Source organism: Mauremys mutica, chromosome 2 (genome assembly GCF_020497125.1).
Source record: "Mauremys mutica isolate MM-2020 ecotype Southern chromosome 2, ASM2049712v1, whole genome shotgun sequence".
Lineage (NCBI taxonomy): Eukaryota > Metazoa > Chordata > Testudines > Geoemydidae > Mauremys > Mauremys mutica.
This window is the reverse complement of record NC_059073.1, coordinates 48,387,437-48,404,674: the sequence shown is the minus strand read 5'-3', so window position 1 is coordinate 48,404,674 and position 17,238 is coordinate 48,387,437.

Below are 17,238 nucleotides of genomic sequence, written 5' to 3'. Positions count from 1 at the left end.
GCTGCATCAGTGGGTTGGCAGGCAGAGAGTAGAGCAGCCAACTGAGGTCCTCTCTTTCCCTCACCTGGGAACCTGGTACTGTAACCATAGGGTGGTTCTGTCCCCATTAGGACGAGTTATTTCATTCTGTGGTCCTGCACACCTGGGATGCCCACTGCAAGTAGCACCAGGCCCCAGCACCCCTCTTCCATCACCCCTAACCTCAGGTGAGGCAAGATCCTCCTGACTATCTCCTGGAGCTGACTCTGCCATAGATACATTGCCAACTGTCTGATCAGCAGACAGGATATTACCAACTCTCTGGTCAGCAGGCAGCTTGATGCGGCTGGGGATCCAAACTGTCTGCAGACCTGGGAGCCTCAGATATCAGGAGTAATGTATTAGTGTGGGTGATTCTTTCAGGATTACATATTTGGGGGTGTCATGTGGTGTGAGGACGAAGGTGGTTGGTTGGTGGAGAATAAGAGCAGGGGTGATGGTCAAAGGACCTGGATAGTCTCAGAGGATGAGAGTTAAAGGGGCAATTTTCCCTGGGCAGGATTTTAATGGATTGGGTGGCTGGGATTTTGTACGTATTATGAAACAAGATGTGTGCATTACACATAAATTATTATGTGTCCGTCTATTTGTGCCCCATATGTTTCCATTCTCCTTTTTCCCCACTTACTGTGTGCAGTTTTCTCTTGTTAGGTCTCCCTTGTTAGAATGTAAGCCCTTCAGAGCAGGGAACATGTCTGTATTCTTTAAAGTGCCCAGCATGTGGGCAGTGTACATTAAATAATACTTATTGTTAAGGTGAAGGATCTGGGAATATGGTAATTAATTTATTTAGGTCAACATCTTGTTATAAGTACAAAATGTCTGAAATAAATTTAAAATCATAGTGATCATTATAGATTTGCAATATACTAATCAAACAAAATCACTGACAATATTTCATTGCAGTTGTGCTCTTATCATTTGACAAAGCTCCCACCAATGAACATTTTTAGCTGTGGATGGCTCAGATTAATTGAGAAATGACCTGTGCTGTGGCATCATCCTGAATCTTTTGTAGTTTGCTCTTTTCTTGTCTTTAAATACAGATCTAAACTTACTAGGGTTTCCACAGAGAAACAGCGACAGCAAGAGAATGTAAAATTGATGAGTGTGTCAGTATCAGGACCAAGCACACGGAGCAGTAATGGTAGTGCCAGGGATAAGAGCAGTGAGTCAAGTTTGTTTGTCAGGGTTTCTGTGACCAAACACGGTACCTGAAAAAACAGTGAGGTGCTAGAGCGAGGACAGGGCACTAGAAGGCTACAAAAATGTAATTGGCATTTTCATAATTTTTTACGTAAACAGCTCTCCACCAATGAAGCAACCTTTTATACTTGCCAAATATATTGAATTTCCCAGTACAGCACAGAATTTCATCTTCCAGCTGCATGCACTAGTGGAAATTGAGTACTGAACCAGTTTATGCACTCTTCTTACTTGCATCTTACATTGGTCTGCTACTTGCTGTGCTCTGTTTTGAATTGGCACATCAACTTCTGTCTCTCTTATTAATCTCTGACCTGAAAGTCTGACTCTGGAAGAGGCAGGCCAGCTCAGAATAGTCTTGGGCTATATCATCCTTAAGGCTAAGATTTTGGCACAGGTATTTTTAGTAAAAGTCATGGACAAGATGTGGGCAGTAAACAATAAATCATGAAAGCTCAAGTCCTGTCGCTTAGGGCTGATAGCCAGAGCCTCACCGCCTGGGGCTGAAGTCACAGAGGTCACGTAAAATCACAGAATCCGTGACCTCCATGACTGACTCGTAGTCTTAATCATTCTTAATCATGAGGTTGGGAAGGATTCTAAATGTGATGGTGCTTTAATATTATTTATATTTTGAAAGTGCCTAGAACAAAATGTTACACATAGATTATGGGTGGCCAGGGGCTTTGAAAAAAAAATTTCACAGGAACTTTTAAAATATGTACTTCCTTCTAGTGATGTACACAAATATGTGTAAGCACCATACTCTGGATTTTAAAAATCATGTTGTCTTCTCATAATGTTAACACTTCCAAAATCAGTACTGTGTACAAAGCATTTATGTGTCCCTGTAAAATAATAGGAAGAGGTGAACAGGTTTATGGTCCATCATTGTTGCACTTAAAGCACCTTTGCACATTAAATAAACGTGGAAGACAGTTACATGCAAAAATAATCACTTGTGTAATTAACTGTGCTCCACATTTTCATGCTTAATGAATTACCAAGCCATCTTTCAAATTAGTGCAACTGGATTCTACTTACGTAAAGCTCAAATCAGAGGGTGGTCTTCTCAGTTCTAAGAAGATATTAACTTCCATTCACAAAGAGAAAGAACTTTAAAAGATCCAAAAAATAAAGCCTCAGATTTTGTCACGGATATTTTTATTAAAAGTCATGGACAGGCCACGGGCACTTTTACTAAAAATATCTGTGACAAAATGGGGATCTGGGGTCCCCACACCACCTGAATTGGGGCAGCTGTGCAGGGGCTAGGAGCTGCCTGCAGCAGCTGTGGGCTGCGGAGTACCCTGATGCCTGTGGGGGCCAGAAGCTGTGGGGTGCCCCAACCTCCTGTGGCGCCAGGAGCTGCAGGGTACCCCCACCATCCACAGCTCCACAGGCCACATTGGACGGGATCTGGTGGGTTCCTCTGCTGCCTGTGGCGGTTGGGAACTATGGGGTGCCCCTGCTGCCCGCCAGGAGCTGTGAGATACCCCTGCTGCCTGCAGCTCTGAGGGCCCGCAGCGGCTGGGAGCTTGGGGATTCCCCCACTGCCTGGGGCAGCCAGGAGCTCAGGGGTTCCCCTGCTACCGGCAGCTCTGGAGGCCCCCACTGCCCCCGGCTGCCAGGAGCTTAGGGGTTCCTCTGTTGCCCCCAGGGGCCAGGAGCTTGGGGGTTCCCCCACTGCCTCTGGCAGCTCCTGGAGCTCCAAGCCACCACAGGCGCTGAGGTACGCTGCAGCTCTCTGCTCCCATGGGCAGCGGGGGAACTCTGCAGCTCCTGACCACTATGGGCTGAAGTCAAAGAGGTCACTGGAAGTCATGGATTCTGTCACTTCCACGACCTCCGTGAATAAATCGTAACCTTGCTTATAATACAAGTATATAGAGGGTCTGATCCAGTTAATAGGAAGCTTTCCACTAAATTCAGTGGACTCTAGATCAGAGCCCTAGCATTTATACTTTTTAAGTGCTGTACAAATATCAATTGATTAACAAACTAGAAACTGTTGCCTTTGTAGTTCATTTTAGCTAGAGCTAGTTGGGCTTCTCATTGTAGATAATGAGCCAGATCCACAGCTGGTTTAAGTCAGAATAGCTACAATGAAATCAACTGAGAATCTGGCTCAAAATGTATTAGTTTAGCCATGGTCCATGATTAGTGAATTGCTTGTGAAGTGATTCTGATTTTCTCTGACTATATTTGTTAGTCATAAATGTTCGCAGAAGAGTTTGGATGAATAATTTTCAGAGTATGGGTTTTCTGATAACTGTTCACTTTGACTTTTGTCTTACATGTCTTTGCAGCATCTATAACTAATTTCCCAAGGTTCATTAGAGGGGTTATTAAGACAGGAGGAAATCAAAATGGCTCAAAAATGTCCTGACCTTCATATACTGGGATATACTGATCCAAACTATAATATCCCACAGACGAAAACAAGAAATAAACAACAAAATAATGTTAAGCCAGACTAAGAAAGAAAGAAAGAAAGCATTGCAGCATGATCAGAAGCTTGCCAAACTTAGGTTTTGATGTACCGTGAGCAAAAACAGTCCCAAAGTGGAGAGCTGACAAATGGGAATGTCCTAGCAGGAACCCCAGAAAGGCAAATCCCACGCTGTGACAGCAGAAACAAGTCACCATAAATCAATTATTCTTTTTGATTTCTAGGAGGGGGTCAGCCAATGCCTTTGTGCTATACCCAGTTCTGAAGGGAGAAGAAATCTGTGGTCTGTGTGTGTGACTGGTATTTCTTCATCGCCATCTCTTCTACTACCTTCCCTAAAAAAGGAAGATTTGAAACTTAATGATGATCAGTTACTTGAGCCAGAGTCTAACCACAGCCTGTTTCAGGGTTGCTGGCATCTTGTCTTCCTGAAGACAACCATTAAATAAATAATAAACAATTGAAAAAGTTAATCCCTGGCATTTTCTGCTTATCTTTCAGTATGGAAAAAGGCATTAGAATGCCTCCATAAAATATCTCTCTTAACATCTTACAACACTTACAAACAACAACACTTTAAAGTTATCTTGGAAACATGAACTAACATAAAGGATCATAATGGAGAAATGCTGGACTATTTTTAGAAGACAATTAACTTTATGCCAAATCTCAAAATAAGTATTAATGACTGGATCATGGGTAACTCTTTTAACTTATTTAATGAAAGGGTGGATAAGACATTAACCAAATTATAAGACTTCAATATCTGTTGAGCCAGTAGGAAAAAAAATAGATGCAGACTCAGCCTGCATCCTGGGAATAATAAATTGGAGCCAGGTAGGCCCACCACATAACCTTAAATACCAGAAAGCCAATACTGCATTTGCTCCTTTCATATAAGAAAAAAGGCATTGATCCTGCAATCGGCTCTGCACGGACATACACTTATGCCCGCAGAGAGCCCCACTAAAGTTAGTGAGGCTGTTAAGGTTAAGGGTCCACTTCTGCAGATCAGATTGCATGTTTGGGATCTTAATTTGTAAAGTAATTACCCATCACCAAATACTAAGCTGGGATCTTTGTTCCCACTACAGTCCCTTATGCTGAGTAAATACTCTCTTAAATTTTTGAAGGAGGGGCAGCAGGTGGTGGGGGAAGAAGGTGGGGGAGGAAGTGCACAAAAAGCTACTGGAAAATGCTACAGGCAATGTAAATAAACCTCTTAATTCTTAAACAGCTCATATAATTTGTGGGAGAAATTATTATGCAGAGGAGCTACTCTCCTCTTGACATGCACGCTTACCAGCCACTAATTAAATGAGAGCCACACATATGGAGAATAGACCTTAGAACTGAATTGCAATTGTTGGGATTTTATACTGAAAAAGTAAATAGACTTGGGAGCCCAATCCTGCAGACTTTCAATCAAAACCACTATTGAATTCCATTAAAATCAATGAGAGTTACTGCTGTATAAAGGCTGATGGATTGGGTAGTCCAGCTGATCACACAGATTTCTGTCAATACAGGGAATCCAGTTTGCTAAGTAATAGTACACTGTGACTCAGACTTTTATTATAGCTGGATTTATGTCATTCTGCTGAGCTAGTTTTAAGTTCAACGGTGTTGGAAGATGAACCTGTGAACCTTTTAATGTTGTTTGCTTTTAGTTGTTGTTTTTTCCATATTACACTTTATTGAGTCTCCTGTCATGTAATTTCATTGCTTTTGAAGTCACATGAGTTTGACCTATAACTGTAATAAAAGAATTTGGAATTAGATAACCCAAGTTTTTCCATTATTCACTAGGAGTTGAGACTACCTATTAAAAGACTTTTGTACTCTATAACTTTGCTATAATGAATACATTCCTGAGCAATAATTATGTTCCCTGTGATCCTTATAGCACAAGTATTGTGCAGGATGGCATTGTGCTGTGAGAGTGCAAACAAGAATATCTAAAGTTTATAATTTTTTATTTCAATGTTCACAAAAAGCTCTGATACAAATTAACATTATGTTTTTATTGTGCAAAGTCATTCTAGGAGTTACCGTTTCATGTGACTCTTGATGTGTGTTCTTAAATAGGATTAATTGTGCTTTAAAATTAATTATAAACAACCATTATTAAAGATCAGTTCCTGCTCTCGTTGAAATCAACGGGAATTTGGCTGTCCCTAATATTTGATATAAAATTATTACTAACACTAATGTTCAATTTTTACTACGTGTTTGATTGTTGCATTTGCTTGACATTATAGGTAGGTACACATTTTCCACATAAGGAAGGATACCAGAATGTCTCTCACACCAGTATCACAAATCTTTCTTACAATCATTCAAGGCCTGATCCAAAACCACTGAACTCAAGTGAGAAACTACCAGTGACTTCAGTAGACTTTGGCTGGGTGCTCCAGTAAGGCCAGTTGCTCCCAAAGAAGTAACCAGTGAAATCAAAGTTCTAGCTTCATTAAGTCAGATTCCTGGCCCTGGTAATTCTCAGCAGTGAAAGTGGGACTTAAACCTGCATTAAGGCAGCAGCTGAGGGGAAATCTCCCACAGCCAAATCTGGAGCTATTAGAGCCCTTTTATACTGCTCTGGCCCTTTTACCCAGCATAACGGACAGTAGTGGGGACAAAGATTTCACCTTAGTATCTGGGGATGGGTGGTTACTTTACAAACTAAGACCCCAAACATGCAATCTGATCTGCATATGTGGACCTTTAACTTAACAGCCTCAATAACTTTAGTGGGGCTCTCTGTGGGCATACATTTCTGTCCATGTGGAGCCGATTGCAGGATCAATGCCCCCTTTTCTTATATAAAAGGAGCAAGTGCAGTATTGGCTTTATTATATTTAATGTTATGTGGTGGGGCTATCTGGCGCCAATTTATTATTCCCTGGATGCAGGATGAGACTGCATCTATTTTTAAGGTCTAGTTTCCATGTGTATGGCTCTCATTTAAGATTAGTGGCTGGTAAGTGTGCATGTGAAGGGGAGAGTAGCTCCTCTATATAATATTTCTTCCCCAAATTATATGAGCTCTTTAAGAGTTCAGAGATTTATTTACACTGCCTATAGCATTCTCCTGTAGCTTTTTGTGCATTTTCTCCACCACATTCTTCCCCACTGCCCCTTCCTCCACCCCTGAAAAAGGAATAGGGTATTTTTTCATCAATCAAATAAAAAGCCAAACTTGGAGGCTAGACTGGATGAATAAATAAGCATTTTCCCCATCACTAATGTCTATGATCCATTGAAAGTGTTTAATTTTCTGTAAAATGTAAATGATTGACTCCATATCACTTAAGTTCCAGTTCAGAACAGAGAAACCTGGTTCTATTCATGAGGGATCCTTGTGGCTAATCACACAAGTTTGAATAGCTTTTGTAGAGAACTGACAGCTACTTCTAAGTAGCTACTGGGGATGACTTCATCATCAGCTAGCAGCAGTGGCTGCCTGGGAGTTGCAAATTTTACATTTATAAGCATTTATGAAACAAACTATTTCAAAATCTGATCTATTTTACCTGCCTAATCTGGAGTTCATGATCGTATATCTTCCCTGCAACAGCTGATAATATAAACACTGTAAAACTGTACAAGGTTTCCACTAAAAATATGGAGAGCTACAGTGCAGAACTGATGGCAGAACTAGAATCTTTGTGAGCAAAGATCAGGACACAACCTTGTGTGCTTATGGAAAGAAGTGACATTTACAATGCTTAGAGAATGGAAAAATGCGGGTAGTAAGGTAAAACAAATAGAAGCTAAGCATTAGGCTTTCACAATGCTACAGTGCAAGCGGGCCAACTTGTTATCAGCGTACAACTTTAACCTCGAAAACCTGATTTTCAAACTCATAAAGATCTTTATCTTTATTACCTATTTATTAAGTGAGCAGTGGGCAGAACTCCAGAGGTCTATATGGGAAGAGTGAGATGCTCCTGCCCTCCACTAGTCTTGGAGTCACACCTTAGAAAATGTGAATAACCCCCAAACCTCATCCTCCTTGCCAGGATCACCATGAAATCTTCATTGGCAGATGATGTGAAAGAACACATTAGTTATAACAAATAGGATGATAACAGTGAGGATGGAGATGAAGCATTTCTTGTGATGGCATGTCAGGGTACCCTGCATTATATACATAGTCACTGGCCAATCATTATACCCAGGGGCAGATGAGGCTCTTTCGCTCAAACTGGCAACTCATGTAGGAGGACAGCTCCAAAAACAAATCCCACACCCATGCCAGCTGCTGTGATTGTGGCATCTACTTCACCAGCACACCAACAGCTGGTTGGGCAAGAGAGTGAGAAAAGCTCTGCACAAACCTCTCTCATTTAAATCCATTCAGAGTGCAGGTTGTTCAACCAACTCATTCACCTCATTTAGCTCATCTTAATTAATTTACGACAGTACTGGGGCAATGGGGAAGAGGTGACAGGGACAGGCAGAGGATGCTTCCAGCAGTCCTTAGTCACAATGTTTCAAACAGACAGGCCTTAGGGTGATGGTCATTCTCCATAGACCTGGGCAAATAGGGAGGTCTTATCCTCCTGAGTTGATAGAGCAGGCCTTTTTAGGCGTAGTGCTATTCTCCCCAGTCCAGGGAAAGGGGACTGTAAAGGAACCCTAAACACAGCCTGCCCTTTCTGTAACTATCAGGCTACCACTTCTGGCTGGTCGTCAACTCAGCAGTTGAAATAAAACACAGATTCACAGACTGACATTTGGGTCATGGAATCTCAGAACTTTTTTTGACAATCACCAAAGACCAGAATGTAGAACAGCCCTTAATGCCAAAACACTGAATAGGTATAAAATAGACATTGCTGCCCTCAGTGAAACCAGACTCACTGATGAGTCCCACCTTGAAGATGTGGGAGCAAGCTACACCTACTACTGGATTGGCAAGGTCAAGGACGAGCCAAACAGTCGGGGTTAGGGTTTGCCGTATGGTGTGAGTTTGCCTGCAAGCTTGACTCACTCACTAAGGGATTCAATGACCGACTTATGGTGCTCTGCATAAACTTGTCCAGAGACCAATATGCCACCATTATCAGTGGCTATGCACCAACAATGACTTGTACCGATGAGATCAAGAAGGCATTTTATGAGAATCTCAGCAGAGTCATCAGAGGTCTGCCACACCAGGACAAACTCATTGTCCTTGGAGACTTTAATGCTTATGTGGCAGCTGACTCTGACATGTGGAGCAGGGTGCTAGGCCTTCATGGTATTGGAAGGTCAAACTCCAATGGCCAACTACTTCTCTCCAAGTGTTCTCAGTTCAATCTCACTAACACCAACACAGTCTTCCAACAGGCCAACAAAATAAGACAACATGGATGCATCCTAGGTCAAAACAGTGGCATATGCTGGACTACACCACCAAGCAATGGTCAGAGCTGCCAATCATGAAGGCAGGCATCCACAGCTGCAGCCAATAGAGGAAACAAGGCTTGCTATAAAGGGAGAGTACAGCAAAGGAAAGGGAGGCAGAAAGGCCTGGGACAGCAAAGGGGTGATACTCCTGCACTAGTTTGCTCCCATGAACATAGTCAGGAGACTGAAGTAGACTACTAGACTTAATTAGAGGTGAGGGTCCAAGAACTGCCTTGACCAAAGGCAAGCTAAGGAGCTCCAGTCAGGACCAACAAAAACCCCTCAAAAGACAACACCAGGAGCCAGTGACAGGCAGAAATACCAAGACTGGTTTGATTAGAATGTCCCTGAGATAGACCAACTCCTGGAGACCATGCTCAACACATACAAATCCTACATCTTGGACAAGAAATGAGCAGCAAAGAATGCCCAGGTACCTTCAGGCCAAACATACACTACAAACCAAATTAAGGGTAATGAAGAATGACTGGTCGGAGCAGAAGGCTGCAGAACTGCAGGAAGTAGCTGACAAGCATGACATGAAACCTTCTACGAAGGTCTCTTTATTATATCTGGCCCAAAATCCAGTGGTACAGCCCCTTTCCTCACAACAGATGATAGCCAGCTACTCACAAACAAAAATTATATTCTCAAAAGCAGAGCACTTTGATAGTCTCCTGAACTGGCAATCCACTATGTCCAACTAAGCCATCAACTCACTCCCAGCATCCTGTCCTGGAGGAGCTGTCAGTGGATCCTTCTTTAGACAAGGTTACTAAGGCCATCATACAGCTATCTACAGGAAGTCTCCAGGCCCCAGTGGCATTCCACCTGAAGTGTACACATTTGGAAGTGCCCACTTGGTTAGGAAACTCACCAGATTTTTCAAGACTTCAGTAACTCCTCACTTAATGTTGTAGTTATGTTCCTGAAAAATGCGACTTTAAGCAAAACAGTGTTACACAAATCCAATTTCCCCATAAGAATTAAATGGGGGTGGGGAGGGTTAGGTTCCAGGGAAATATTTTTTGCTGGACAAAAGGCATTATATACATTTTAAACAAGCAATTTAATACAGGTATAAGTTTTAAATAATTTTAAACAAGCAATTTAATACATGTATTAAACATGCTGACAGCCTCCCTGTCAGCTCCCCTATGCTTCTCCCAATGCCTCCCACCCGCCAGTGAACCCCGCAGATCAGTGCTGTCTCCCTGCTCCCCCCACCCTCTGCCCATGGCAATCAGCTGTCTTGCAGCATTCTGGAGGCTGAGGGGAGGAGCGAGGACCCAGTGCGCAGCCTCCCCGCTCCCTCCCCTGCCTCCTGAATGCTGCAAACCAGCTGATTGCTGTGGGCAGGAGGCAGGGGAGGAAGGGGGGAGGCTGCACGCTGCCTCCTTGCTCCTCCCCCAGCCTCCTGAACCCTGCAAGACAGCTGATTGCCATGGGCAGGAGGTGGGGGGAGCAGAGGGAAGGCACTGATCCGCGGGGTCTGCCAGTGGGTGGGAGGCGCTGGAGGCGGGCGTAGGGCAGCTGATAGGGATGCTGCCAGTCGTGGACAAAGCACACAGCCAAACAGTGTTATAGCAGAGCATTGCACAACTTTAAACAAGCATGTTCTGTAATGGAGCAGGGACGTAACATCAAAACAACGTTAAGTGAGAGGCTGTTCAGTGGGGAGTTACTGTATATGGGAACAGGGTACCATGTCCCAGCAATATAAGGATGCTTTCATAGTCCATCTAAACAAAAGAAAGGGAAACATATCTAGCTGTGACAACCATCGCATAATCTCACTGCTGTCTTTAGTGGGGAAGATCCTTGCATGGGTTGTCCTCAACAGGCTTGTCTTTCATCTAGTGGACTTGGTGTAGCCAGAGTCTCAGTGTGGGGTTTGTGTTTACTGTGGCACCATGGATGTGAACTTTGCAGCCGGACAAATACAAGAGAAGGCTCATGAATAGAACAAGGACCTATACATAGCGTTTGTTGACCTGACCAAGGCCTTTGACATGTGAGTGCCTAATGAAACTCTTTTATAAATTTGGCTGCCCAGAGAAGATGAACCAGCTGAGCAGCGAACAGCAGAGAGGCAAACAGAAGGAGTTTGCCTGGGAGTTCGCCTGTAGAGAGCTCTTAGAAGGAAGAGACCATGGATGCTGAGCAATCCGCCGTTGTGACCTGCACAGGATGCGCCATGTTCGTCTTCCTTCCACAGGATAGGAGCGACTTTGTCTGTACCAAGTGCAAGCTGATCTCCATCTTGGAAGAGAAGATTCAAGGTCTGGAGAAACGAATAACAACCCTGCATTCCATAAAAGAAAATGAGGATTTCCTGGATAGACGTCAGGATCAGCTGCAGCGGGCACAACGTTCTGAAGATTCAGAGCAGGATACGCAGCGGGGACAGAAGGCCAGCGAGGATAAGTGGCGGCATGTGACTTCCAGAAGGGGAAAGAGTACCAGAAACATCCATGTACCAGAAACACAGATACAGGTGAGCAACCGTTTTCATGTTCTCTCCACAGGTATTAGTGCAGAGAATGGAGTGGATGATGCACCTGAGGGAACAGAGCAGAAGGAGACTCCACTGATTGGAAGGCATGAGATGCACCGTCCTAGGGATGGGGGTTCCACGACCACCACTCCCAAGAGGAGGAGGAGGGTGGTGGTGGTCGGGGACTCTCTCCTCAGGGGGACTGAGTCATCTATCTGCCGCCCTGACCGGGAGCGAGAGGTGTGCTGCTTGCCAGGCTAGGATTCACGATGTGATGGAGAGACTGCCGAGACTCATCCAGCCCTCGGATCGCTACCCCTTCCTGCTTCTCCACGTGGGCACCAATGATACTGCCAAGAATGACCTTGAGCGTATCACTGCAGACTACGTGGCTCTGGGAAGAAGGATAAAGGAGTTTGAGGCGCAAGTGGTGTTCTCGTCTATCCTCCCTGTGGCAGGAAAAGGCCAGGGTAGAGACCGTCGAATCGTGGAAATCAACGAATGGCTACGCAGATGGTGTCGGAGAGAAGGGTTTGGATTCTTTGACAATGGGATGGTCTTCCAAGAAGAAGGATTGGATGATTGCTGTCATCCACTCATTTTACAATGACACGATGTCCTGGGCAATGGAGTGTGGTGACTTATGAGAAGCCTTTCCCATCACCAATGGCACCAAACAAGGATGTGTAATGGCTTTTTGCCATTGTCCTTTCAGCCATGCTTAGGGTGACCAGATATCCCAATTTTATAGGGACAGTCCTGATTTTTGGGTCTTTTTCTTATATAGGCTCCTATTACCCCCCACCCCCGTCCCGATTTTTCATGTTTGCTGTCTGGACACCCTAGCCATGCTCTTGTTCACATTCCAGGACTTTGACAGAGGTGTACAGATCTGGTTTAGATTGGATGGGGGTCTATTTAGTCTACAGGAATTCAGGCACACACTAAAAGTTACTCGAACAGCTATTAAGAAAGCTCCTGTTTGCTTATGACTGTGCCCTCCTTGCACACACTTTCAAGGAGAAGCAGTGTAGGAAAGTAACCAAGTGCTTATTATTTTTTTAAAAAGGTCTATATAGGTTTAAATTAAGGAGAACAAAGCAAGGACATTAAAAAAATACTGCGGATGCACCATTTGGCTAGGTTTTGTATTCTTATACATCTAATTTGGAAAATAAGGTTAGCTAATGAATACTAAAAATGTCCACTGTCACATGATGTCATTATGTATGAGCCTACTTGCACTTTCCTTGTATCCCACCTGATCCCAGAACAAAGACCCTGATCCCAGCCCTAATCCATAGCTGGGATCTATGCCCACCCATACAGCTTCAAGGTCAACCTATCTTAAAACTGATAAAGCAGATAAAATCCAGTAAAGGACAGGAGCCTTTCAAAAGGACACACATGGTGGGAGGGGCTGACAGGATTCTTGATATGACAAACTTACCAGATGCTCTCTTAATGGTAGTAATTTTTTAAAGGGAAAATCCCAAGCACTGAAGATTCTCCCTCAGCATAGCTACAAGGGAATTTGGGAAGTAGAAATAAGCAGTAATATCATACTCACTTCTGTGAACTAAAATGGACCTGGGATTTGCATCTTGAAGACGCCCTTTAGTATAGGACACCATGAGACCCCAGTGCACCAGGTGACCTGAGTGCAATTGAAGTGATTCCATTCACACTTAATACAGATTGTAGACAAGGACTTTTTCATAGTGGATAAGAGTTAAGGCTGCAACTGTCCTGAATGTTTTGTGATTGTCTTTAGTCAATGGCCTTTTTCCTTAACAGATCTTGTTGGGATATTCAAATATCCCTAATTCATGGAAAATTGTTTTTCTTTCTCCCATTAAGTGGTAACAGCATTAATCATTTATGCGATGTCTTTGCAGATACTGAAAAATATACTTTTTAGAATGGCAGTGATGTGGCAGTCTTGGTTGAGTGGAGCACACTTGCCCAGTTCTGTCTGCCTCTTTTACATAGAACAGATAGTGCTCTACAGCTCGCCAGTGCATCCAGGGAGCCTGTGAGTGTAGCTGTCTGCTCCCTGGGCTGAGGGCAGTAGGCTGGCCCCCAGCTCCTTACCCTCCAGCTCCTGACTAGAAGAGCAGTGATAGTGCCAAAGGCCATTCTGATCTTAGTCCCACCCATATCAGTAAGCAAGGTTTATGTGGAGAAATTATTTTCCATCACAAGGAAATTGTGGCCTGAGGACAGGAACAGGAGGATTGTGGGGCTTATGAAATTAGGGCTGTATGTTCATTTGAACTACAAAATGGCCTGGTTTGATGTACAATTGAAATAAATAAATTAAAAAAAGACTGCTCAAAGGAGAGAGATGGGCCCAAAAATCAAGAAAACATCTTCAGCCTTGTCCTTGATGAGCTAATTCTTTTACCTAATCAAATTAGCTATAGCCTGCATTCCAAGAAAGCTAAAATACTAATTTCTTTTAATCTTTGAAATGTCTGTTATCAGTTATTGATCATTGATACAGTGATACTAAAGTCTATGAGGATTTATGATGTCAATTAAGTTATTCAAGAACTTAAACTAAATGAATGCCCAGTACCAATTTCAGTGCTTTGAACCAGAGTTGTAATTAACAAACTTTAAAAGCAAATTAAATGCAATATTTGTACTTGAATTCTTCAAATCTTTCTCTATTTCACCTCAAGAGTTAGCAACCATGTAAGAGGGTATAATATACCCATTTATTGGGTTTGCACATTGCTTGAAATTTTCAAACCTAGGTGCTTAAAGTCAGACTCCTAAATCTATACTTAGGAACCTATATAAAAACAATCTGCCTTTTTCAGAAGCCCCGAGTTACCCACAAATCTCATTAAAGTCAATGGAAGTTACAAATATTCAGTATCAATTCATGAAGGGCTGGCTTTGTCCTGCAGGCAGAACAGGCAGTCATCTTGCCGGGAATGCAAAATGTTTAGTGGCCATTTATAGCGTGAGCTATAATTGCAGGCTGGTAGAGTGCAGACATTTCCCTGTACATTGAAAGCAGCACAAACCGGTCTCTCGATCCATGCCATACCTAAACTGTGATCTTAACTACAACAAGCTGGTTTACTTACCTCTTCTGGGCTCTGAAGCATATATGTAACTACACTAAAGAAAGTACCAAACTGGGTGCTTAAGCAAACTGGGGCTGTGGTCCATTTAACTTAATTGAGCCCCATCCCTCAGTCTTGCAGTGTATAAAATACCCCATCTGTGATGATATGAGTCATACATTGCTCTTCCTATTGTCTAGATACAATTCTTAATGAGGGACTTCATCAAAATGGAGCCATTTGTAGCAGCATCTCATTCTTCCCAACATCAGTAATAGTGGAGGGGAAGGAGAATGGGCAATACAGGATAAAACTAGCCATGAGATAGTGTGCGAGATCTATTTTAAATGCTAGGTTAACAAGTTTGTAGTGCTGCAGGCAGCACCCTATCAGACTGGTTAACACCAGTTGCTCTCCCAGACATGCTCTCCAGGTTAACCAAGCATGAAGTAACAGAGCCTAAATATAGATTTCTATGTTAGTTAGCAGGTGTTAGTCTCAGTACCTAAAATTTCCCAAGTATACCAGACCCTGTAGATGCAGTGTACTTGTCTTTTAGAGACTTGTGTGCAAAGTTCATTGTTTTCATCTTAAACTGTAAGACAAAATGGCTAAGAAGTGATCACTTGTATTTTCACTTGCAAGTATTATATATTGTCGAGTAAAAATACTTTGAGATGTGACATGGAGGCAGGCACAATTACTTCAGTGCATTTTATTGACAATGCTGAAGTGTTTCCGTAAGATCTGAAAATCTGGCTCTTATAATGTATATTGTGTATTAAATCCTGCCCTGGTTTGCACTTCCTGCAATGCCCATTGTTTTCAACCAGATTTCAAGGAGTTATCCATGCTGTAGGCTTCATTACTAACTTCCGCATCCTCACCTTTCACCTACCCCTTCTGGAGCTTGGTGACTAAAAATGATCTTTTTCTTGATCTTTTTCAGGGATGAAAAACAGAACTGGAACATTAACAGTCAGGGAGCACCCCCAGAACACTATCACATGGTATACCCCAGGGTTCCCCGCCATGTCTCTCCCAGCCTCCTCTCCTATATGGGCACTCCCTACTGCTCCCTGTATTTGTAGCAGGTCTCAAGGCTGTCATTGAGCAAGTCCCACAGGCAGAGCAGAGGGGACACAGATTGCTGGAAGTGGGGCGAGGCTGGAGAAGCACTGATGCAGGAGTGGGTCTCACAGCAGCAGCGATGAGGAACAGGACTAGCCACCCCACTCCACACTCAGGTTTGGCCCCTCCGCCCCCCAGTCATGATAGGGGGCAGCAAACCTCAGCACTGCTGAGGCTCCTGTGCATCAGGTGATGACATCACATGCTCAATTTTGGCCCTGCCACCCCCGAGCCACTGCCATTGGGTGGGCCCAATGCTGAGTAATTGGCGTACGGCTATGGATGCCCCTGTTTTCAGAGTTTGAAAACAAAAAAACCTGCACATAACTGAGAAGTTGTTGGTTTGATGGTTTTTCAAAATAAACAAACCAACAAACAAAGCCTGACATTTTTTCATACAAAGTTTCCAAATTTTTTTTTTGTTTCTTACAATAATTTTAATGTTTTCCAACCAGATCTGTGCATCTCCTGTTCCTCAGGTGCTCCAGAATTAGATCCATTATCTGATGGAAACCAGATCACACTACTTTGTCACTGACCGTTCACCAAACTCAATGGTTATCACTCCCTTAGAAACAAACTCCAAATATTTTTATCCTGATGCTCATCTGTGCTGTGCCCACTGCCTCATCAGCACAAAGCAGTCCTAACACCAGCTTAACTGACCCTGGGGGATCACCCGAGGGTAAGGAGATCCTGTGGGGGTGTAAAGCCAGTGCGATGACTCCTGTGCCATTCCCGCAGCTGGCATTGGGGTGTGGCTGTGGGGAAGGAGGTTGTGTTGAGGCCATTGTCAGATGGCAGACATTAGAGCAGTCTTCAGAGCTCTCACTTTCACTGGATGGGGGCAGGCGGGGTCGGAGCTTAGAGCATTTCAGTCCCAGAACTGTGGTAGGACACTAAGGCTACCTTGGTACCTCTCCTCCTGAGTTACACCATATCCCCCTCAGCCACAGGCAGTGATCAGAGCCAGGGCTTCAAACTAAATTGATTGGTAATTTAGACTATTATTATGTTGTTTAAATCTACACGAGTTGGCTAATAATTTGAAATCTTAAACAGCTGAATTGTTTATTTATTGCATTTTAGTTCACCTTTAAATATGAATTTGTGAATATACAATTTATATTTGGGGTGGCTACATACTTTTTTCCTTTCCTATTAATCAAGTAGCAAAAAATAAATACTGGTACATAAAATAAAAGCCCTGCTTCTACAGAAAGTCTGATTTTAACCTAACAAAAGCACTGAAATTCGTAATTAGGGCTGACTCTCCATCTTTCACTCATGTTGTGAAAAATAAAAAGAGTAAGAATCAGGGATGTATTATTAACTATAACTTTCAGTCTCCTGGCATTTGCTGATTCAAGATCCATTGAATGAAAATTTGAGACACTGGTACGCAAAATAAATGTGCCTTCAAAATTGGGGCAGGCACC